We start from the raw sequence: 26,134 nt of genomic DNA, 5'->3' as shown, positions 1-26,134 counted from the left end.
GCACCCATGGAGGAGCATCAGCGAGGCTCACGGAGCCAACCGGAAGTGCATTGACCCTTTTCAATATGTAACATTAGCATCTATTTGTATGGCGCAGTACCGTTTCATGTTTTGAAGGAGGATACCGTAGCGTTAGCACCTCTGGACAATTACCAGAAGAGCAAGAAAAGCTATTCTGCATGCTCTGTACAATGGCTGATGTATATAGAGCATACCGAGGGTATAAACATCCAACATGCTCTGCAAGGTGGAGAAAAGCAAGTAGGTGTTTACTTTTTGGATGAGTTTGCTGTCATAAACGGGGGGCCCACCGCATTTGAAGTTTATGGCTGTTTTTTTCACGGATGCCCTATATGCTACAAGGCCCAAGACTTCAACAATCTGCTTGATTCAACCTATGGCCTGTTGTACTCACGCACTAGAGCAAGAGAAGAATACCTGAAGAGCATGGGGTATGTAGTACGCATCATCTGGGAACACGAGTGGAATGATATGTTGAAGAACAATGAGGGATTGAAACATTTTCTAGTAGATAGTAATTTTCCAACACCCTTGAACCCCAGAGATGCATTTTTGGGGGGCCGAACAAATGCTACATGTCTGTACTATAAACCAAAGCAGGGGGAGTAAATCTTATATTATGATTTTACAAGCTTATATCCCTTTGTGAACAAGAACAAGCTGTACCCAATAGGGCACCCAGAAATAATATACCAAAACTTTGGTGATATAAAACAGTATTTTGAATTTGCTAAAGTTAAAGTGTACACACCAAGGGGACTCTACTTTCCAGTACTGCCATATAAGTCTGGTGGCAAATTAATGTTTAGTCTGTGTGCAACTTGTACAGAAAAACAACAGGTCACAGAGTGTCTCCATAATGATGAAGAAAGAGCCCTAACTGGAATGTGGTGTACTGTAGAATTGAATGTCGCTGTGGAGAAAGGCTACAGAATTGCAGAGATCTATGAAGTTTGGCATTTTGAAAGGAAGTCAAAAACTTTGTTTTCCAGTTATATGCATCTCCATCAAAAACAGGAGGCTAGCGGTTATCCCGTCTGGTGCAAAACAGAGGAAGGTAAAGAGCGTTACGTTTGGGATTATGAAAAGAACGAAGGGGTCCGTTTACGCAAGGAACATATTGAAGTCAATCCTGCTAAAAGGCAGATTGCTAAACTGTTTTTAAACTCCTTGTGGGGTAAATTCGGCCAGAGTACCAGTCAACTGACTACATCGGTGGTGACAGAACCTGAGGAATTATTTAAGTATCTTTTTGTCCCCCATTACGAAGTGTCCTCTTGTGAATTTGTGGATGATGAAACAGACATTGTAACATGGAAAACAGCCAAAAAACATCCTACTAAGTCAACGTGTACAAACTTGTTCATTGCTTGTTTTACAACTGCTTATGCATGGCTAGAATTATACAGATTATTGGATCGTTTGGGGGACAGATGCCTCTATCATGATACTGATTCTGTCATTTTTATTAGCAGAGAGGGGGCGTGGTCACCGGCATTAGGTGATTATTTAGGGCAGCTGACAAGCGAGATTCCTCCAAACACTTCCATCACCGAGATTGTGGCGGTTGGTCCAAAAACCTATGGGTATTCTTAGCCAAATGGCTCTACTGTATTAAAGGTGAAGGGTATAACGTTAAATAGTGCCAACTGCGTTAAGGTTAACTTTGAAAGTCTGAAAGATCTGATTGATGAATATTGCCAATCAGAAGGTGAGGAAAAGAAAGAGATCAGGTTCCAGCAGCCGGGAATTGTTAGGATTAAGAAACAGTGGGCTCTGGAAACCCGGGTACTCAGAAAAACTCTAAAAGTTGTCTATAATAAAACAGAGTGCTCAAAACAGAGGATTATTGTACGTTACCTTACGGTTATTAAGTATGATGAAAAACAGGGCGTAATTTGTACATCCTTTCTCATGTATTATAAGCGGACCTTCCAATTCGGGAAAATCTTATTTTATAAAACAAATGTTAGAACACGGTGACCATGTATTATCTGAAATGCCTCAAAACATTATATGGTTTTATAGCTGTTGGCAACCTCTGTACAAAGAATTACTTAATAAATTTCCTAATATTAAGTTTATGGAGGGTCTTCCTGACTCTTTTGAAGCTACTGACTTATTTCCAACGAATCAAACCAATTTAGCGGTTGTAGATTATCTCATGGCAGTCACCGGTGACAGCAAACAGAGAAAGCTTTTACACAGTATGTTCATCACAAAAACCTTAGCATTATTCTCATACTTCAAAACCTGTTTTTTCAAGGTAAGAAAATGAGAACAATTTTTTTTTTTTAATTTGATTTATATGCCACCCTTCTCCGGAGACTCAGGGTGGCTTACAATGTGCTCAGCAATAGCCTTCATCCTTTTGTATATTTATACAAAGTCAGCTTATTGCCCCCACAACTGGGTCCTCAATTTACCTACCTTAGAAAGAATGGAAGGCTGAGTCAACAATAACTCTAAATGCAAAATATTTGGTGTTATTCCACAGCCCCCATGATCAGATGCAAGTAGTCACATTGGCACGTCAAATGTATCCGTCTAACACACGGTACTTTTTAGAAATATTCCAAGATGCCACTAGCAAACCTCACAGTTATCTTTTAGTTGATCTGGCCGCCACTACTCCAGAAAACTTTAGGCTGAGAACTGGCATCTACCTCCCTGAATGGCTGGTAGTTTACACTGTAAAAAAGAAGGGTAAAAAGTAACAGCTGTATCTGGAGGACGCACAGTTCATACAGGATATCTGAGAGGGTGCGCAGAAATTGGGGGTTATTAAAAATCTTAGTAAAGGCAGGACCGAAACAGAGAAAAGCCATTTTATGCAATGCTAATAATGACCTGGTGAGGACCATAGCCGAAATAGCCCTGAACACTTTAAAAGGTAACCTGCCTCTGAAGCCTTCACAATATCAGAATTTAAAGAGAAAGAAAGACTGTATTAAAAAACTGAGCGATAGTAAGCTCTCTCTGAAAAAGAAGAAACAGGTGATTCTTCAGTCAGGTGGTTTTATAGCCCCATTACTAGAGGCCGCTATACCATTGCTGACTAATTTATTAGTGCGGTAAACATGGAGCACGCAGAGAAAATGTATTTGGTGTCGAGGCATAAGATGGAGCAGCTACGCGGTCAGACACCTACAATAGGAACTAATACTGTTAGCCGGTTGGACGAGGACATGCGGGCCATTCTTCAGAGAGCGGATCTAAGTGAAGATGACAAGATAAAATTTATTTATTTATTTATTTATTAATCAAATTTCTATACCGCCCTACTCCCGAAGGACTCAGGGCGGTGAACAGCCAAGATAAAATACAGACAATACAAATATTAAAAATCCCTTAAAATTATTAAATATTTCGGCCGAAACACAGATTAAAACACCCCAATTTATAAAATCACGAATTAAAAAATTTAAAATTTAAGAATTTAAAAGAGGGGAGTTAGGCCAGGCCAGCTTGCTGAAATAGAAAAGTTTTGAGAGCACGGCGAAACGTGCGCAGGTCCGGGATCTTCCGTATCTCTGGGGGGAGCTCGTTCCAGATGGTAGGTGCCCCCACAGAGAAGGCTCTCCCCCTGGGGGCCGCCAGTCGACACTGTTTGGCCGACGGCACCCTGAGGAGCCCCTCTCTATGGGAGCGTACTGGTCGGTGAGAGGCTATTGGTAGCAGAAGGCGGTCTCGTAGATACCCCGGTCCGATGCCATGGAGCGCTCTAAAGGTGGTAACCAAAACCTTGAAGCGCACCCGGAAGACCACCGGGAGCCAGTGCAGCTCGCGCAGGAGGGGGGTCACATGGGAGCGCCACGTCGCTCCCATAACCACCCGCGCGGCCGCATTCTGGACCAGCTGGAGCCTCCGGGTGCTCCTCAAGGGGAGCCCCATGTAGAGAGCATTGCAGTAGTCCAAGCGGGAAGTGACAAGAGCATGAGTGACCGTATTTAACGAGTCCCGATCCAGAAAGGGACGCAACTGGCGAATCAGGCGGACCTGATAAAAAGTCCCCCTGGCCACGGCCGTCATATGCTCTTCTAAAGACAGCCGTGAGTCCAGGAGGACACCCAAGTTGCGAGCCCTCTCTGTGGGGGGCAATGACTCGCCCCCAATAGTCAGTGATGGCGCCAACTGACTATATCGGGATGTCGGAAACCACAGCCACTCGGTCTTGGATGGGTTGAGCCTGAGTCTGTTTCTCCCCATCCAGATCCGCACGGCCTCCAGGCACCGGGACATCACTTCAAGGGCATCATTGGGGTGGTCCGGGGTGGAGATGTACAGCTGAGTATCGTCAGCGTACTGGTGGTACTTCACCCCGAAACCACGGATGATCTCACCCAGCGGCTTCACATAAATGTTGAACAGAAGGGGCGAGAGGACCGACCCTTGTGGCACCCCACATACAAGGGGCCTCGGGGTCGACCTCTGCCCCCCTGTCAACACAGACTGCGACCGGTCAGAGAGAAAGGAGGAGAACCACCGTAGGACGGTGCCCCCCACCCCTAACTCCTCTAGCCGGTGCAGCATGATACCATGGTTGATGGTATCAAAAGCCGCTGAGAGGTCTAATAGGACCAGGACAGAGGAACAACCCCTGTCCCGAGCCCTCCAGAGATCATCAACCAACGCGACCAATGCCGTTTCCGTGCTGTACCCAGGCCTGAAGCCCGACTGGAACGGATCCAGATATGACGATTCATCCAGGTACTGGGGGAGCTGTCGCGCTACCACACTCTCAACAACCTTCGCAATGAAGCGAAGGTTGGAGACTGGACGGTAATTTGCCAACACTGCCGGGTCCAGGGAAGGTTTCTTGAGGAGAGGCCTCACCACCGCCTCTTTCAAGGCGGCAGGGAAGACACCCTCACCCAAGGAAGCATTTATAATCCCCTGGAGCCAGCCTCGTGTAACCTCCCGGGAAGCCAGCACCAACCAGGAGGGACACGGGTCCAGTAAACATGTGGCTGCGCTCAGTCTGCCCAGTATCCTGTCCACATCTTCGGGCGTCACAGAATCAAACTCTTCCCAGATAATACTCACAAGACCTGCCTCTGTCCTCCCCGCTGAATCTACCCAGTCAGAGTCCAGATGTTCCCAAATCTGAGCAATTTTGTCATACAGATACTGTACAAAATCCTCAGCTCTACCCTCCAAGGGGTCCTCCCGCGCTTCCTGGTGGAGCAGGGAGCGGGTCACCCTAAACAGGGCAGCCGGGCAATTATCTGATGATGCAATAAGAGTGGCAAAATAGTTATACTTCGCCACTTTTATCGCCACCAGGTAGGTCCTAATATGAGACCTTACCAGTGTTCGGTCAGATTCAGAATGGCTGGCCCTCCAACCACTCTCCAGGTGTCTTTTCCGGCGCTTCATCTCCCTCAGCTCCTCGGTGAACCAAGGAGCCAGACGAGATCGACGCCGGGTCAGAGGCCGCAAAGGCACGACCCGATCCAAAGCTCCAGCGGCCGCCCTATCCCAGGCGGCCACCAGCTCCTCAGTCGAGCCGTGTGCCAGAGCCTCAGGAAATGGCCCAAGCTCCGTCTGGAACCTATCAGGATCCATCAGGCGCCTGGGGCAGTACCACCTCAGTGGTTCCGCCTCCCTGCGGCAGGGTGCGGCGGTTCGAAGGTCAAAGCGAAGGAGGGAGTGATCTGACCATGACAAGGGCTCGATCACTATATCCCCTATCTCAAGATCACTCAACCACTGACCAGAGACAAAAACCAGGTCTAGCGTGTTTCCCCCCATGTGAGTAGGGCCATGAACTAACTGGGTCAGGTCCATGGCCGTCATGGAAGCCATGAACTCCCGAGCCACCTCAGACGCCTCACCGACGGATGGCAGGTTAAAATCCCCCATGACCATAAGCCTGGGGGTGTCAACCGCCACCGCGGCTATAACGTTGAGCAGCTCGGGCAGGGCTGCCGTCACGTGGCAGGGAGCCAGGTACGTAACCAGCACACCCATCTGCACCCCATGACCCCACTTCACAAGGAGGGACTCACAACCAGCCGTCTGAGGAACAGTGACCTCCCTCGGACCAAGACCTTCTCTAATGACAACCGCCACCCCCCCCGCCCCTCCCCTGTGTCCTCGGCTGATGGAATGCGCGGAAACCGGGTGGGCACATCTCAACGAGGGGAACCCCCCCCTCCTGGCCCAACCAGGTCTCCGTAATACCCGCCAGGTCCGCTCCCCCCTCCTGAACAAGATCACAAATGAGGGGGGCTTTATTTACCACGGACCGGGCATTGCACAGCATCAGCCGAAGGCCCAGGGCCTGAGGGTCTGTGCAACCTGGGGAACGAGAGGAGCATTGGAGGCCGGAGCGCGCCACTGCTTGGAGCCAGCGGGTGCGTGCTCCCACAACCTGATGTGGCCCCCTGCTCCCGCCATATCTGCCCCTCCCACCCACAGTACTGATGTAATGACCATCCATAACACAAGCTCTAACCCCCACCTTGACCCCGGTTCCCGCATCTCTAGTGCCGTGCTCTTCAGCCGGCTCTGGCCTCCTCCCCGACAGGTTCTCCCCCAAACCCACCGAACCCACCCCCCTCCCAGAAACCTTTAAAACCTTATCTAAAAATTTCCCTAAAAACCCCCACAACCCCCTCCTCGCCGCATGCCACCTCTCGGGATTCCAAAATCTGTCATCAAGGTAGGCCCTCGATAGTGAGGAGGGCCAAACCTGCGAGAGGGGGGAGTCTCGCAGCGCAAGCAGGTCAGCAGCCGTAAACATCGCACAAAAACAGAGATGGAGAGTCAACTGGTCAGGGCTTCACCAGATCGTCCAATAATACTGGGTCAAAGTAGATCTTCATATCAGGAGCTGGTTCACTGCCCTCTCACGACAGTGAAAGGGGCCAGTGACATCCCCCCACGTCTGGAGGATAATTATCCCAGTCACCCTCTCACAGTGACTGGGGCAGATGACACTGACAATAAAGTCACAATAGTCCATCCTTTCATCTGGCGGATGACAAACAGCCCCCTCAGCACCTGCACACCATTTTGCCCAGTTCTCCTCCAGTTTGGGGTCGCACAAGAAGCCAGCAATTTGTAAAGTTATTAGAAACAATGTTGATAATCCCACAGGCACAAGTTCTTCTCTGGGGCGAAAGTAGGGATAGCAGACAAAAAAACCCAGTCCAAGTCCAGGGTGGGTGGCCATCAAAGGCCAACACCCACACATACCTGAGGGAAGAAGGGGGGGGAGAGAAGCCACCCGAGGCGACCAATAGAGCCCTGGTCAGCCTCCCGCCTCTCCTGTCCCAAAACTCCCCAAATCCCCAGTCTCAGCTCTGATGACAAACAAACCTCGGATAACAGGGGTCAAGGCTCAAAAAAGAGCAGATGGTAATCCTGAGGGCAAGGCAAGGCTGTCCGTATTCCCCCATCTACCTGCTACAAGTTCTTTCCACAGCTGGATGATCCGTGGCTGCCATTGCCTTCCGCCGGCGCCGCCGCCACCACCGCCACGGCCGGCTCGTAACCGGCACCCTGGGCTCCCCATGGCGCCTCCAGGACCCCCGAAAAAACGTCCGGAGAGCATCCCAGAGATCCGTGAGGGGCGAGGGGATGAAGGGCACCTCCAAGCCGCCGCCGCCGCCGCATAGTAACGCCGCCCGCCGCCGAAACGCTCCGGCTTCCACTCCTCCCGGCACTGACAAGCCGGAAACAGCTGTTTTTAGCAGGCCGCCGCCCCATCTCCCGCGGCGGCTTCAAACAGCGCGTCCCGCCCTGCCCTGATATTCCGGAGGGCGAAAAAGCCCTCAGCAGGCAGGGTGGGCATTCCCCTCATTGGGACTGGAGCCGGAGATTGTTAAAGCGGCTCCCGAAGACCCCCTGACACCAGCAACCTCTCCATCTCCTCGCGGAGCTCAGCCGACCGCCGCCATCTTGGGACAAGCCGGAAGGGAAAATTATACAACTCAGTGCTGCAGAGATTTCTAAGGTTGACAAAATGACTCTGAGAAAGGTATTCTGAATCTCATTCAACCTCCAGAGGCATTTAAACAAACACCTGTTGTACCAGAACAGACACCACATCTCTCACCACTGGATCCAACAACGCAGGAGATATTAGAGGGCGTGAGCACGCGATACTTCTCTTTTGTTGAACAAAATGAAACAACATCAAGACATTTTGGGTTGGGATGATTATGGAACTATTTCCTACAAGGGTACAAAGGTGCCTGGGTCTAAGATTATAGATCTGGTCAAAGGGGTTTCTCAACACCGGATGCGTACTGCGAAATATTATCCTAAGGGATGGAACGAGTTTATGTCGGCAATGACTGAGATGAACGTACCAACAGTATTGCTAGGTTCTAATGTTGTTAAAGAGCAAAAGATGAAAGAGGCTGAGAGTATTAAGACTAAGTTCTACAAAATCAACCTCTGCTATGTCTGCACCTGCTGCAAGTTCTATGTCAGACCCTAAAAGTGTTCAAAATTTTGGTGACTGGCTCCAATTGTGAACAAATAAAACTCTGTAAAACATGCAATCTTTTTAACGTTTTGTATTTATAATGTACCATACATGTTTGCATACATTGGTAATTGTAGCACGTTCCAGAAACCCTTCCAGGCCTCATATTTACTACAAAATGCTTCACCATTTGATCATTTCTGACATCTTTGTCAGAGTATAGCTTTAAAATATCTTCGTAAGGTATCCCTTTAAAGCGTTTAACTAGATAAAATAAGCAATGCTGTCCGCAGGTTATTGCCAGGGGATGCTGCAGTTGAAGCGGTTGATACGTGTACTTCTTAGCTTGCAGTTCTAAAAACCTCACGATTCCAATGGGGAAGTCAGAGTCATCTGGAGCTCTTCCATAAGAGTCAAAAAATTCGCCATTGCTGTGCATTGGAAAGTAGAACACCAACCAGTGTTCACCAGGTAGAGTATGGGGGGTGGGTATTTACAATTAAACCGAAAGGTCTCTTGGAGATTTTTCTCTTGGGTAACAAATCACTGGGGTATACGCCTAGAAAGAACGCATTTGCAGACAACACATGTAGTATCTGCATGGTATCCATTCTCACATATACTCAAACAATACATTCCTTGTGTGGCTTATTTCAATAAGATTTTCAAAGATTGTGTAGAGTATCATGTTGACGGTATTGGGGAGGGGTACAGCAAATCTAATTTCTGCTCTGATGTTTCCGTTCTTGATCAGGGAATAGTGCTCTAAGCAGCCTTGATCGGGGCTCAAATCAAAACAATATAAAGTATAGCCGTTGTTAAATTCCTCATGGTTGATTAGCACAGATCGATCTTTCATTGCTTTCATTGCTTTACCAGACAATTGCATATATTCTCTCACAAAAAGGTTATGTTCATAATCAGGCTGAAGCGGTTTAGCAGGAATTTGTTCACCGTCACAATACAGGGCACAAAGGTTGACATTATAGTGCTGAAAATTGAAAGGATTTCTTTCATAATCATCGCTAAATGCAGCATTGTCCACGAAACCAATCACTAATTGTTTAGGTAACTGGTCTAGAAATAGGTTTTCCTGGTTACACACAAGACTGCCTGCAGGAATGCTGTAAACTTTCATACCAACACGATCAATGGGATATTTGGCGTTGGAGTTTAGCAGAGCCTTCGCATGTCCTAACCGTACACCAGGTGATACTTTTACACGTTTTACAAAGAAAGATGCTGTACTTTGTAATTCTCATTACCATCCCTCATCAGGCAGAACTCATTTTTACTTCTTGAGTGTTTAATGTTCACATCCACACCGTTAATCAATAGTTTGTCTTGAAAAAACAGGTCGCTATGCAAGGGCCCTAGCAGATCCCATTTACGACTGCCAGCTGTATGTCTGGCTCTCGCTCTGAAACCAGAGTTACCGGCGGCTGTCAGCAAGGTGTTCTCCATGAGCGTTGCGTCATCCTTGTAAAAGCCACCCGCTGAAAACTGGGTCCCCAAAGCATCTCCGCCGTAGTTCAGAATAAGTTCAATAAGGGCTCTGGTGACACAGTGTCTGGTGACACTGTGTAATTACACAATCGCCTAATGTAACATCCACCTGGTTGAACAGTGAAGCTATGGGGTAGTTGACAAGACTCACTCTTGCCCCATCATCTATATCCATGCCGTCAGCCTTCACAACCTTGCAGCTCACATACAGCAGAGTATTGTTTAAATCCGTGTAATGATCGCCGTGCCCCGTTATAAAAAATTCCAAAGGGACATTGGGAGTCAGTGCTGATAAAGGGGGGATCTCGATGTATGTGCAGTTTTCAATGCTAGTTTGTGTAGGCGCCAATTGAAAAAGATCTAGCTCCAATTTGACACATTCCTCTGAAGCCTTGTGGATAAACACTACTTTATCTTAGAAGATGTTCTGTTTGTCACTGCGCTTCCTTCCTTGTGTACATTTCCTCTTTGTATGACGTGTTTTTTTAACAAGCCGCCTCTTTTTAGGAGGCATGGGCGGGTCAACAGACAGTTTCTTCCTGATCACAGCCATGCCAGATCCCCCCTGCCCACCCGCAATAACAAGCTGTCCTGGCAATGTTATTAGCCACCACTTTTACGTGAGGTTTAATGATTTCTAGGCCTCTCCTCAGTAACAGCATTGCTTTTCGAACAAGTCCCCGGAACAGTCCCCTTATACCATACATAACGAGTGATCCTCGGAAACCGGGCAGCCCGTTTCCAGCCTGTGCTCTGTAATAGTCTACATATGCTTGAGGACTCCCACACTTCTTTATCACGACCATCCTTCACTTTTCTGAGGCCTGAAATGAAGCTTAATAACGACCTTACCGTGGTTAAAAACTATGTTTTCATTCTGATCCATTTTTATTTCTACAGTAATCATATCAATATAATGTTTGTTGACGGTAACCTAATGTGGTTGCTCGTAGGTCGTTGTGATTATTTTGTTGTCCTTACCCTGCACAGGTAAACAACGTAGTAACGGCACATAGAAGTCACCCACTATCTGTGGACTTACAATATCTATATAAATATACAGCGTGTTGAATCCTCCTGTAATGTCCATGACAAAGTTGCTTTTTTTGGTACGTACATGTGTTTTTTGCTTTTCAGACCGTGGGGAAAATGAATGTGTGTTTCTTTTGCAAATATGAGCTGTGTGTCAATAGATAAATTTCCTGGCTGTATTGACTCCTACTGCCAATTCTAAGATACAGCTTTGGTCTAACTCCTCAGGGAAAGCTCATATTTGAAAATTGTTTGTATTTTTCGCTTTTCAGAGCATGTGGTACATGAATATTTGTCTCTTTTGCAAATCTGAGCTCTCTGTCAACAGTTAAGTTTTCTGGCTGAATTGAGTCCTACTGCCAATTCTGAGATATACAGCTTTGGTCTAACTCCTCAGGGAAAGCTCGTATTTGAAAATTGAATGTGTTTTTGGCTTTTCATACCGTGAGGAACATAAATATGTGTTTCTATTACAAATCTGAGCTCTGTGTCAACAGTTAAGTTTTCTGCCTGAATTGAGACCTACTGCCAATTGTGAGATACAGCTTGGTCTAACTCCTCAGGGAAAGTTCGTATTTGAAAATTGTATGTGTTTTGGGGCCTTTCAGATTGTGGGGAATATATGTTTCATTTGCAAATCTGAGCTCTGTGTCAAAAGTTAAATTTTCTGGCTGAATTGAGTCCTACTGCCAATTGTGAGATACAGCTTTGGTCTAACTCCTCAGCGAAAGCTCGTATGTGAAAATTGAACGTGTTTTTTGCTTTTCAGACCGTGGGGAATATGAATATGTGTTTCTTTTGCAAATCCAAGTTCCGTGTCAATAGTTCAGTTTTCTGGCTGGATTGAGTCGTACTTCTAATTCTGAAATACAATTTGGTCTAACTCCTCAGAGAAAGCTTGTATTTGAAAATTGAACGTGTTTTTGGCTTTTCAGAATGTCGGGAACATGAATATGTGTTTCTTTTGCAAATATGAGCTCTGTGTCAAAAGTTAAGTTTTCTGGCTGAATTGAGTCCTACTGCCAATTCTGAGATACAGCTTTGGTCTAACTCCTCAGCGAAAACTCACTTATGTGTTTTTGGGTTCTTTAGGCGGTGGGGAATATAAATATGTCTTTCTTTTGCAAATCTGAGCTCTGTGTCAATAGTTAAATTTCCTGGCTGTATTGACTCCTACTGCCAATTCTGAGATACAGCTTTGGTCTAACTCCTCAGGGAAAGCTCATATTTGAAAATTGTTTGTATTTTTCGCTTCTCAGACCATGTGGAACATGAATATTTGTCTCTTTTGCAAATCTGAGCTCTCTGTCAAAAGTTAAGTTTTCTGGCTGAATTGAGTCCTACTGCCAATTCTGAGATACAGCTTTGGTCTAACTCCTCAGCGAAAGCTCGTATGTGAAAATTGAACGTGTTTTTCGCTTTTCAGACCGTGGGGAATATGAATATGTGTTTCTTTTGCAAATCCAAGTTCCGTGTCAATAGTTCAGTTTTCTGGCTGGATTGAGTCGTACTTCTAATTCTGAAATACAATTTGGTCTAACTCCTCAGCGAAAGCTCGTATTTGAAAATTGAATGTGTTTTTGGCTTTTCAGACTGTGGGGAACATGAATATTTGTCTCTTTTGCAAATCTGAGCTCTCTGTCAACAGTTACATTTTCTTTTCTTTTTTTTTTGAATTTTTTTTTATTATTATTATTAAAATATAAACACAGATATAAAGACAATACAATACAATACAATACAATACAATACAATACAATACAATACAATACAAAGACAAACAAAAAGCCCACCACCTACAAACCCACCTAACATTTTACATATACGTTTTTGTCATCAACAGAATATATGTCATTGAGCTTATATAGTTTAATAAAGAGTAATTATTAAATGTCTAATTCCAATGTTATAACCTTACACTACAAGTTTACATTTCTTATGAGTTCATCTCCTTATGCAAGTCTTTACCCTAATTTCTGTCCTCTACATTTTTGCTGATTTTCCTTTCTAGCCATTGATACCATTGGTGTCATACAAGATAGTATTCGCTTTCTTCCTTTTTCTGGAGTTCCAGCGTCAATCTGTCCATTTCAGCACACTCTGTTATCTTTGCAACGATTTTGTCTTTGGATGGGAGTTGGTCTAATTTCCAGTTTTGAGCGAAGAGTAGTCTTGTTGCTGTCAAGATATGTATGATAAGATATTTCGTTTCCTTAAGATGTTGTGCCATTATCATGCCAAATAAAAAGAATTCTGGACTATTTTCTATTTGAATGTTCGTTATTTCTTCAATAATATTTTTTATATCTTGCCAATAGTGTTGGGCTTTCCTACATTTCCACCAAGTGTGGTAATATGTCCCCTTTTTTGATTTACATTTCCAACACAATGCTGAAGTGTTTGGGTGTATTTTGGCGAGTCGGGCTGGTGGTAGGTGCCATCTATAAAACATTTTAATGAGGTTCTCCCTGTAAGATGTGGCTCTTGTCATTTTAATGTTCTGCTTCCATAATTTCTCCCAATCTGCCAATTGAATATTATGTCCTATGTCCCTGGCCCACATTGTCATGTTATGTTTAACTGTTTCTTCTATTAATTTGTCTCTCAAAAGGTAATTATATATTTTAGTAATCATTTTCTGATCTGCTCCTAATAAAATTCTGTCCAGTTCGTTCAGATCTTTTGCAATTCCATATTTGATTTTATCCGCATTGTATCTTGAGTGTATTTGAGTGTAGTGCCACCAATCAATATTTATATCGCCATTTTGGAGTTGATGTCTTGGAGTAAGTTCTCCTTCATGATTCAGTAAATCTTGATATCTCATCATCTTTCCAATTTCAAGAGTATTTGGAAATATCAATGCCTCCATCGGGGACCACCATTTTGGTATTTTAGTATAATAAGTTTTCTTAATTCCCTGCCAAATCTTGAAGAGTGAGGCCCGAATTATGTGTCTTTGGAAGTACATGTGTTGTTTGTCTGGTCCATCCCATAGGAACGCATGCCATCCTCGTATGAGATCAAAGCCTTCTAGATATAAAGTTCTTTTGTCTTCTAATCTCATCCATTCTTTGATCCAGGTCAATCTGGCTGCTTTATAATATAGCTCCCAGTCTGGTACTGCGAGGCCTCCTCTGTCTCGTGTGTCTTATAGCGCTTTAATCTTAATTCTAGCCTTCTTTCCCTGCCATATGTAGGTCATTGTAATTTTGTTGAGATTTTTGAAGAAGTCCCTTCCTGGATGTAATGGTATTACCTGGTATAGATATAGTACTCTCGGTAATATATTCATTTTAATTGAACTGATTCTGCCCATCAATGACAATTGTAGCCTGTTCCAGATTTCCAGGTCTTTTTTAATTTCTTTTAGTAATTTCGTGTAATTGTCTTCTTTGATCGTGGTTGCTTTTGCCGTCAGCCAAATACTTTATCTAAATATTTTATCTTCTTTACTAATTGGATTCCTAATTCTTCTTCTAATTCCGATCTCTGAGTCTGGGTCATATTTTTCGTCATTATTTTTGTTTTTTGTTTGTTTATTTTGAGGCCCGCGACTTCCCCGTATTGTTCTATCATCAATATCAGTCTGGGTCCAGATCGTCTTGGATTTTCCAAGTTGAAAATTACGTCGTCTGCAAAGGCGAGCAATTTGTACTCCTCTCCCCAGATCTTGAGTCCTTTGATTTCTTCCTCGTTCCTTATTTCGTTTAATAATACCTCCAATGCTATTATAAATATTAGCGGTGACATGGGACATCCTTGTCGTACTCCTTTCTGAATATCAAAAATTTGTTTCATGTCACCATTTATTGAGATTTTTGCTGTTTGTTGGGAATAGATTTTTTTAATCAGATTATGAAATTTCTCTCCACAGTTCATTAGTTCAAGTTGTTTTATGAAAAAAGACCAATTTAAATTGTCGAAGGCCTTCTGGGCATCAAGGGAGATTATGGCCATTTCTCTGTCTATCTTCTGATCATAGTATTCCAGAATATTTATAATCATTCTCAAATTATTCTTAATTTGTCTTTTAGGTATGAAACCGTTTTGGTCTGGGTGTATATAGTTATGTATTATTGCTTTGAGTCTCTGAGCTAGTATTGACATGAATAGCTTATAGTCCACGTTGAGTAATGAAATTGGTCTGTAATTTTTAATTTGCGTCGGATCTGAGTCTTCTTTGTGTATTAATGTAATAATAGTTTCTGTCCAAGATTTTGGAATTTTTGCTATCAATAGTGCTTCGTTAAAAACTTGTAACAGTATTTGGTCTATCGATTGTTGACAGAGTTTATAGAATTCAGTAGGAATTCCATCCAGTCCTGGAGTCTTATTGTTCTTTTGTTTTTTGCGGGCTTCCATTAGTTCCAGCATTGTTATGGGCCGGTTTAACATCTCTCTATGATCTTCTGTGAAGTGCGTGAGATTGGTTTTTTGGAGGTATTTTTTGATTTGGTCTTCCGGGACCTCTTCCTGACGATAAAGTTTTTGAAAAAATTTTTTAGCTATGTTTTTCTTCTCCAGATGTGTGTGGTAAAGAGTTCCTGATTCGTCTTGGAGTTGATGTATAATTCTTTTTTCTGTTTGCTTTTTTAGTTTATATGCTAACCAGCGTCCAGTTTTGTTAGCATGTTCAAAATTATTTTGTTTTACCATTCTTATTTTCTGTGCCAATTCGGTTTTTGTGGTTAGATTCAGTTTGTGTTTGGCCAAATTTAGCTTTTGTAGCACAATCGTGTTGTTGGGCTGTTGTTGTAATTTAATTTCCTCTGTCTTAATTTCCTCCAATAATTCATTTCTAATTCTTTGTTTCTCCTTTTTCTTTCTTGCCACATATGCAATAGTTAGGCCTCTAATATAGGTTTTCGTGGTATCCCATAGGTTTTGTAACGATGTTGTATCTTTTGTATTTATTTGTAAAAATATCTTGATTTCCTTTTCTATCATTTGCTGATATTCTTTTTCCTTTATTATACTTGTGTCCATTTTCCATCTCTTCTGTTTTCGGAAACCTTTCCAGACTATTTTGATAGGATTGTGGTCGACCCATATACTAGACATAATTTCTACTTCGTGTGTTTCTTTACTTAGTTGAGGTGTCATCCAAGCCATATCCAGCCTGGACCACGATTGATGTGGGCCCGAGAAATATGTATATTGTTTTGTTTTGGTATTTAGTTCTCGCCAGGTGTCGTGTAGGCTCATTTCTTGTACTAAATCTTTGAATGTTTGTGGCAATGTCTTCCTTTTAATTTTATTCTTCCTAGTGCTGTGGTAATCTTCTCGTAAGTTTACTATCGCATTAAAGTCGCCGACAATGCATACATTTTCGTAGTCCAACTCTTTTAGTTTGTCATGTAATTTTTTGTAAAAATCTAATTGGTTTCCATTTGGAGTGTAAATAGCTACTAACAATATTGTTTTTATTTCCAATTTTAGTTCTACCATTAAGACTCGGCCTTCTTTATCAATGTAAATCAGTTTAGATCTTATGTGATCTCTAATATATGTTACCACTCCCCTTTTTTTACAATCTCCTAAAGATGTGTATATTACTCCTAATTTTTTGTTTTCAAGTAGTTTTTTCTGTTGTTTTCTTATGTGTACTTCTTGTAATGTGATTATGTCTGCCTCTAATTTTTGCAACCTTGTAAACATCTGTTGTCTTTTGCTTGGTGAGTTTAAACCATTTATATTTATGGAAATGAGCTTTATTTCTTCTTCCATTTCCGCTAGTGTTTATTTGTCTGTTATTTTGAGTTTTGTTGTGTTTCTTGTAACTCTTTGTGAGATCCCCGCTGTTTCCTCTCTCTCCAACCTTCCCTTCTTTTGTTCTTTGTCTTCCTTGTTTGTCATTTGTATCTCTTGGTCACTTGGGTTATGTTCTTCTCTACTATCTCTGCTTTCCTGTTCTCCTTCATTTCCTAGATATTGATCCATAAAGTCTTGAGCTTTTTTTATTGTATCTATTCTAATTTTCCTTCCTTCCCATGAAATAAGTAGGCCTTCCGGTATGAGCCATCTAAATTTTATCTTGAGTTTATTCAGTTGTCTACTTAAGAAATTGTAGTCTCTTCTCCTGTCTCTGGCTCTTCTCGGTACTTGTTTCAATGTTAGAACTTCCCTCCCTTTGTACATGACTGTCTCCTCTCTCATTCTTCTATATATTTCTTCTCTCATTGTTTTTTTTGTAAACCTAATATGGACTTCTTTGGGGAGTTTGTTTCTCCTTGCATAATAATTTGTAAAGGCTCTGTAAATTTCATCAATTCCATTTCTAATTTCGTCCTTATCTTTGTGCGTTGCCTTTGCCAGTATTTTGATCATAATCTCGCCCAGGTCTTCATCTCTCTGTTCTTCTATATTTTGGAATCTAAGGAAGAAGGATGCCTTCTTCATTTCAAGAAACGTGAGTGCATCTTCGGTGTCTCGGCTCCTCATCGTTTGTTGGTTCTGTTTTTTCCTCCACTTTATGTATTCTCTGTTCATTTTCTATGATATTTTGCTGAATTTTCACTATCTTCTCATCTATGTTTCTAATGTCATCTTTAATTTCCCCTACATCCAGTCGCAATTGTTCATGGTTTTTTCTAGTTTCATCGTGATTTAGCGTCATCTTATCTTCCATCCTTTTCATTCCCTCTTGTATCATTGCGAGGGCAGCCTGTATATTCTGCATGCCTATGATATTATTGGTCTTTTCTTCTCCCGTCTTTTGCTGTACTGGGGAGGCCACTAGTAGTGTTTGGGTTTGGGGTACCTTTTTGGTTGTTTTAATGGTAGTTGATATACTTGAAGTAGCCATGTCTATTGTACGTGTTAATCTTGTCCACAGTTTCATATAACTATATATTGCCTATTTTATGTTAATGGCTTAAATAAAACGTTATTGTTGGAATTAATATTAGTGGAAATACTTCTAATCAGCAATCAGCAATATAATAATAATATATATAGAAAGAAGAGAAAAGCAGGGGGAGGGAAGGTAGAAATGGTGGAAACAGCGAGGAAAGGGCACGTTTCTAGCAATTCATAAATTACCTTATTCTTAAATTAATTGCAAATTAAGAAATCTATTTCACTAGCAGTATTTATAGTAATTCTAAAATCAGTTCTATGTCAATTTATATTTCTAATTATCTTAATTGTTATAACTGTATTAAATTGTTTAAATTAATTAGCTTTCGATCAATATTTATCACACATATAGTACTCTATAGTTGTTTGAATGATCAACTTATTATTATTATAATCAACTTATTTTTATATAGTCACAAACAGAAAAAAAGAAGAAAAAGTACTAAATTATTAAATATTCTTTTCAATTCTATTGCGTTCTAATATGTTATAATAAGATTAAGCCAGACCATTAATAGCTATATCGTCCATTTGTTCACCAGTTGTTTCAGTGGTTCAATAGTTAAATAGTTCAATATTTAACAATTAGATCGTTATATATCCCAGTTTTTTGGAAAAGTGCCAGTGGAAATGGTGGAAATATTGGTAGCTTCTAGAAGTCCGCTCAAAATATGTTATATCAAAGTTTATTTCGTCTCTGTCAATGCAATGTCCACACTCTCCTTCAGTCTATTTCACACTCGGTTTTCCAATTTAGTCCAATCTGCCCGGCCAAAGCCAAAAGAGTCCAATGCAATCAGTTTATAGAAATCCATCCAGAGTCCTCCTTCTGATCTCCGGCACACCACTCTCCTCACTCTCTCCTTATTTCCTTCAATCTCGCAAGATCTGTTCTTATTCTTATTCTCAATTTAGTCCTCTCAATCCAGTCCACCCCAATAAAATCCGGTTATATCGGAGTTAAATCCTCCGCAATTCTCGTCGCTCTCTCTTTTCTCTCTGCTGTTCAAAGTTTTTGCGCTGTCATATCTGTTCAAAATGGTTCCAATCCGCCCAATCCTTCTGCCGCCGCTTGTGTAATATCTTTTCCCGGTATCTCTGCCACCAGCGTCTGCTTCTTCATCAAATGCTTTTTGGGTTTTTTAGGTTAAAGTCCTCGGTTGATGACTTCTATTCTTTTTTCAATCTTCGCTTCCCACTCATGCAGTTGTCAGCGCCTCCGGCCAGTCTCGAAAGGCTGGTTTTTCCTCACTCTGGACTAAGGGCTTGTCTTGTGGGGAATATAAATATGTGTTTCTTTTGCAAATCTGAGCTATGTGTCAATAGTCAAATTTCCTGGCTGTGTTGACTCCTACTGCCTTGAGACACAGCTTTGGTCTTACTACTCAGGGAAAGCTGATATTTTAAAATTGTTTGTATTTTTCGCTTTTCAGACCGTGGGGAATATGAATCTGTGTTTCTTTTGCAAATCTGAGTTCTGTGTCAACAGTTCTGTTTTCTGGCTGAATTGAGTCCTACTGGCAATTCTGAAATATAATTTGGCCTAACTCCTCAAAGAAAGCTCGTATTTGATAATTGAATGTGTTTTTCGCTTTTCAGAACATGGGGAATATGAATATGTCTTTGTTTTTTAAATCTGAGCTCTGTGTCAACAGTTCAGTTTTCTGGCTGAATACAGTCGTGCTGCCAATTCTGAAATACAATTTAGTTTAATTCCTCAGAGAAAGCTCGCATTTGATAATAGTATGTTGTTTTGGGTTTTTTATGTGGTGGGGAATATAAATATGTGTTTCTTTTGCAAATCTGAGCTCTGTGTCAATAGTTAAATTTCCTCACTGTATTGACTCCTACTGCCAATTCTGAGATACAGCTTTGGTCTAACTCCTCAGGGAAAGCTTGTATTTGAAAATTGTTTTTGGGTTTTAGGTTTTTTAGGTGGTGGGGAACATAAATATGTGTTTCTTTTGCAAATCTGAGCTCTGCGTCAATAGTTAAATTTCCTGGCTGTATTGACTCCTACTTCCAATTCTGAAATATAGCTTTGGTCTAACTCCTCAGGGAAAGCTTGTACTTGAAAATTGACGTGTTTTTGGCTTTTCAGACCGTGGGGAACATGAATATCTGTTTCTTTTGCACATCTGAGCTCTGTGTCAAAAGTTAAGCTTTCTGGCTGAATTGAGTCCTACTGCCAATTCTGATATGCAGCTTTGGTCTAACTCCTCAGCGAAAACTCGTGTTTGAAAATTGAATGTGTTTTTTGCTTTTCAGACCATGGGGAACATGAATATGTGTTTCTTTTGCATATCTGAGCTCTGTGTCAAAAGTTAAGTTTTCTGGCTGAATTGAGTCCTACTGCCAATTATGAGCTACAGCTTTGGTCTAACTCCTTAGCAAAAGCTCGTATTTGAAAATTGAACGTGTTTTTCGCTTTTCAGACAGTGAGGTAAATGAATATGTGTTTCTTTTGAAAATCCGAATTCCATGTCAATAGTTAAGTTTTCTGGCTGGATTGAGTCCTACTGCCAATTGTGAGATACCGCTTGGACTAACTCTTCAGGGAAAGCTCGTATTCGAAAATTGAACGTGTTTTTGGCTTTTCGGACCGTGGGGAACATAAATATCTGTTTCTTTTGCAAATATGAGCTCTGTGTCAAAAGTTAAGTTTTCTGGCTGAATTGAGTCCTACTGCCAATTCTGAGGTACAGCTTTGGTCTAACTCCTCAGCGAAAGCTCGTATAAGAAAATTGAATGTGTTTTTCGCTTTTCAGACCGTGGGGTATATGAATATGTCTTTCTTTTGCAAATCTGAGTTCCCTGTCAATAGTAAAGTTTTCTGGCTGGATTGAGTCGTAATTCTAATTCTAAAATACAATTTGGTCTAACACCTCAGAGAAAGCTTGTATTTGAAAATTGAGTGTGTTTTTGGCTTTTCAGACCGTGGGGAACATGAATATGTGTTTCTTTTGCCAATCTGAGCTCTGTGTCAAAAGTTAAGTTTTCTGGCTGAATTGAGTCCTACTGCCAATTATGAGCTACAGCTTTGGTCTAACTCCTTAGCAAAAGCTCGTATTTGAAAATTGAACGTGTTTTTCGCTTTTCAGACAGTGGGGTAAATGAATATGTGTTTCTTTTGAAAATCCGAATTCCATGTCAATAGTTAAGTTTTCTGGCTGGATTGAGTCCTACTGCCAATTGTGAGATACCGCTTGGACTAACTCTTCAGGGAAAGCTCGTATTCGAAAATTGAACGTGTTTTTGGCTTTTCGGACCGTGGGGAACATAAATATCTGTTTCTTTTGCAAATATGAGCTCTGTGTCAAAAGTTAAGTTTTCTGGCTGAATTGAGTCCTACTGCCAATTCTGAGGTACAGCTTTGGTCTAACTCCTCAGCGAAAGCTCGTATTAGAAAATTGAATGTGTTTTTCGCTTTTCAGACCGTGGGGTATATGAATATGTCTTTCTTTTGCAAATCTGAGTTCCCTGTCAATAGTAAAGTTTTCTGGCTGGATTGAGTCGTAATTCTAATTCTAAAATACAATTTGGTCTAACACCTCAGAGAAAGCTTGTATTTGAAAATTGAGTGTGTTTTTGGCTTTTCAGACCGTGGGGAACATGAATATGTGTTTCTTTTGCCAATCTGAGCTCTGTGTCAAAAGTTAAGTTTTCTGGCTGAATTGAGTCCTACTGCCAATTATGAGCTACAGCTTTGGTCTAACTCCTTAGCAAAAGCTCGTATTTGAAAATTGAACGTGTTTTTCGCTTTTCAGACAGTGGGGTAAATGAATATGTGTTTCTTTTGAAAATCCGAATTCCATGTCAATAGTTAAGTTTTCTGGCTGGATTGAGTCCTACTGCCAATTGTGAGATACCGCTTGGCCTAACTCTTCAGGGAAAGCTCGTATTCGAAAATTGAACGTGTTTTTGGCTTTTCGGACCGTGGGGAGCATAAATATCTGTTTCTTTTGCAAATATGAGCTCTGTGTCAAAAGTTAAGTTTTCTGGCTGAATTGAGTCCTACTGCCAATTCTGAGGTACAGCTTTGGTCTAACTCCTCAGCGAAAGCTCGTATTAGAAAATTGAATGTGTTTTTCGCTTTTCAGACCGTGGGGTATATGAATATGTCTTTCTTTTGCAAATCTGAGTTCCCTGTCAATAGTAAAGTTTTCTGGCTGGATTGAGTCGTAATTCTAATTCTAAAATACAATTTGGTCTAACACCTCAGAGAAAGCTTGTATTTGAAAATTGAGTGTGTTTTTGGCTTTTCAGACCGTGGGGAACATGAATATGTGTTTCTTTTGCCAATCTGAGCTCTGTGTCAAAAGTTAGGTTTTCTGGCTGAATTGAGTCCTACTGCCAATTATGAGATACAGCTTTGGTCTAACTCCTTAGCAAAAGCTCGTATTTGAAAATTGACCCTGTTTTCCGCTTTTCAGACAGTGGAGTAAATGAATATGTGTTTCTTTTGCAAATCCGAGTTCCTTGTCAATAGTTCAGTTTTCTGGCTGAATACAGTCGTGCTGCCAATTCTGAAATACAATTTAGTCTAACTCCTCAGAGAAATCTCGTATTTGATAAAAGTATGTGTTTTTGGTTTTTTTTTGGTGGTGGGGAATATAAATATCTGTTTCTTTTGCAAATCTGAGCTATGTGTCAATAGTCAAATTTCCTGGCTGTGTTGACTCCTACTGCGACACAGCTTTGGTCTTACTCCTCAGGGAAAGATCATATTTGAAAATTGTTTATATTTTTCGCTTTTCAGACCGTGGGGAATATGAATCTGTGTTTGTTTTGCAAATCTGAGTTCTGTGTCAACAGTTCAGTTTTCTGGCTGAATTGAGTCCTACTGCCAATTCTGAGATACAGCTTTGGTCTAACGCCTTAGGGGAAAGCATGCATTTGAAAATTGAATGTGTTTTTCGCTTTTCAGAACGTGGGGAATATGAATATGTATTTGTTTTTTAAATCTGAGCACTGTGTCAACAGTTCAGTTTTCTGGCTGAATTCAGTCGTGCTGCCAATTCTGAAATACAATTTAGTCTAACTCCTCTTAGAAAGCTCGTATTTGATAATAGTATGTGTTTTGGGGTTTTTTAGGTGGTGGGGAATATAAATATCTGTTTCTTTTGCAAATCTGAACTCTCTCTAAATAGTCGAATTTCCTGGCTTTGTTGACTCCTACTGCCAATTCTGAAATACAATTTAGTCTAACTCCTCAGAGAAAGCTCGTATTTGATAATTGTTTGTGTTTTTCTCTTTTCAGACTGTGGGGAATATGAATCTGTGTTTCTTTTGCAAATCTGAGTTCTGTGTCAACAGTTCTGTTTTCTGGCTGAATTGAGTCCTACTGCCAATTCTGAGATACAGCTTTCGTCTAACTCCTCAGGGAAAGCTGTTATTTGAAAATTGTTTGTGTTTTTCGCTTTTCAGACCATGTGGAACATGAACATGTTTTTCTTTTGCAAATCTGAGCTCTGTGTCAAAAGTTAAGCTTTCTGGCTGAGTTGAGTCCTACTGCCAATTCTGAGATACAGCTTTCGTCTAACTCCTCAGAGAAAGCTCGTGTTTGAAAATTGAATGTGTTTTTTGCTTTTCAGACCGTGGGTAACATGAATATGTGTTTCTTTTGCCAATCTGAGCTCTGTGTCAAAAGTTAAGTTTTCCGGCTGAATTGAGTCCTACTGCCAATTATGAGATACAGCTTTGGTCTAACTCCATTGATTAGAAATATTAAACAGGATCTGGAAAAGTGGGGAAGACTACAGATATCATTATTAGGCAGAATCGCGGCAATAAAAATGAGCATATTACCCAAGTTATTGTATCTATTCCGAACGGTCCCTGTTAAATTAGATAAAAAAAAATTTCTGGAGCTCAGTAGCATCATCAGGAAATTTATTTGGGAGGGAAAGAAACCAAGGATAGCAATTAGGAATTTACAGGACAAGAAGGAAAGAGGGGGTTTCGGATCACCTAAATGGGAGTTATATCAAAAAGCTGCAAACCTAGTATGGCTGAAAGAATGGGCAACCCTGAGAAATAAAAGACTGTTAACTTTAGAAGGGTATGATCTCCAGAAGGGTGGCATGCATATCTCTGGGATATTGGGAAGAAGATAAAAACTTACTTCCATAGACATAAAATAAGGGAGATCTTGATACAAATATGGGGAGAGATGAGACAGAAGCACTATAGGAAAATTCTGAGATGGCTTTCCACCATGGAGGCTATAATATATCCAAATGTATTAGAAATGGGTAAAACAGTCAGATACAATGAATTATTAGATGGGGGAGGGAACCTTAAAACAAGGGAAGAATTGATGGAACAAGGTATTTCTATAGACTGGTGGCCATATAACCAAATTAAATCCAGATATAAAAAAGATAAGGAGGAATTTGGCATTGAAATGAGCATAAATGGATTTGACAAGATATGGATGGGTACGGACGACAAAATTCTAACTAAATTATATAATTACTTATTGGAGTACGATATGGCAGAGGAAGTAGTTAAAGAACTGATGTTAGCATGGGCCAAAAATATAGGACAGAATATAAATCTGAACGAATGGGATTCAATATGGAATAATAATCTTAAAATGACAAAGGCGACGGCTTATAAGGAAAACCAATACAAGCTGTTTTATAGATGGCATATGGCCCCAGCTAGGATAGCGAAGATCTACCCCAATTCGAGCCCTAAATGTTGGAAATATGACCATCAGCAGGGTACTTTTTATCATTGCTGGTGGACATGTAATCAGGCACAAAAATTCTGGAGGATGATATGGATGTGGATTAGAGAAATAATAAAAGAAAATTTTGATTTTGACCCAAAAGCTTTTCTCCTGGGAATTTTGAAAACTGAATATGCAAAAATGAAAAAGTATTTAATTATACATATTCTGACAGCCACTAGAATTTCCTTTCCCCAGTATTGGAAAGAAAAACAAATACCACCTCAAGAACATGTTATTGGAAAAATATTGGAGTGCGCCGAAATGAACAAATTGACTTCAGAAATTAATGACAGAGAAGATTCAGAATTTTATAGCGTGTGGGACATGTGGTACGAATGGATGGGTAAAAGAAATAAAGAAGGTAATAGAGATTAAATATTAACTAATTAACAAAATCTATATGAATAGTATTATATTTAGTCTTAGAGAGTTGAGCACTATTATCTTTAAGTGTTTTGAAATTAAATCTAGCTTCAAGAAAAAATATCAAATAAAAGACAAGTAATAATGCATGTAGATGTATATATGTATGTAATTGCACCAATGAACCGAAAATGTACCGATTGTATCACTATATGTTATAATAAAAATCAAATAAAAAAAGAAAAGAAAAGAAAATTGACCCTGTTTTTCGCTTTTCAGACAGTGGAGTAAATGAATATGTGTTTCTTTTGCAAGTATGAGCTCTGTGTCAAAAGTTAAGTTTTCTGGCTGAATTGAGTCATACTGCCAATTCTGAAATACAATTTGGCCTAACTCCTCAAAGAAAGCTCGTATTTGATAATTGAATGTGTTTTTCGCTTTTCAGAACATGGGGAATATGAATATGGCGATTTTTGGACCTGACCCCCGGACGCTGTCTATATGCATCGGTTCATTGCTGCCACCCCACCACAAGAGGGGGCTGTCCAGCTGACCTAACCACCGTGAGAGGGTGATTGGATCTATTTCCCCCTTGGAACTGTGGTCGTGCTGGCTTTGGACTATGTCCTCTGTTGTGAGGGGACAGGGGACTTGGTCCTGCAAATATGTCTCTGAGATTTCCCCCATCCCTTTGTCTTCTCCTCGGTCCTTTATATACACCCTCAGGATATGGTCGTGTCACCCATTATGATTAATGTACTCAGCAGCGGAGCTTCTTGGTCTGCGAGACTCCCCCCTCTCGCAGGCTTGGCCCTCCATTCTATCAAGGGCCTACCTCGATGACGGGCTCTGGAGTCCTGAGAGGTGGCATGCCGCAAAGAGGGGGCTGCGGGGTTTTTTAAAATTGTCCTTGTTTAAACTTTTAAGGGGTTCTGGGAGGGGGGAGGGGGGTGGGATTGGAATTAGGGTTGTGGGTTTGGGGGATAACCCACTAGGGGGAGAGTTGGGCTTGGCCAGGACGTTCGGCGGGGGTGGTGGGGGATCCGGAGGGGGTCGAGCTGGTCCAGACTGTGTTTTTACCATCGGTACTGTGTGTGGGAGAGGTAGATATGGCGGGAGCATGTTAAGGGAGCACGCACCCGCTGTCTTCAAGCGGTAGAGTGCTCCGGCCC

Source organism: Pituophis catenifer, unplaced genomic scaffold, assembly GCF_029215685.1.
Source record: "Pituophis catenifer annectens isolate HBS135680 unplaced genomic scaffold, rPitCat1.0.hap2 SCAF_8, whole genome shotgun sequence".
NCBI lineage: Eukaryota > Metazoa > Chordata > Lepidosauria > Squamata > Colubridae > Pituophis > Pituophis catenifer.
The sequence above is the reverse complement of the archived record's forward strand: the minus strand, read 5'-3'. Positions refer to the sequence as shown.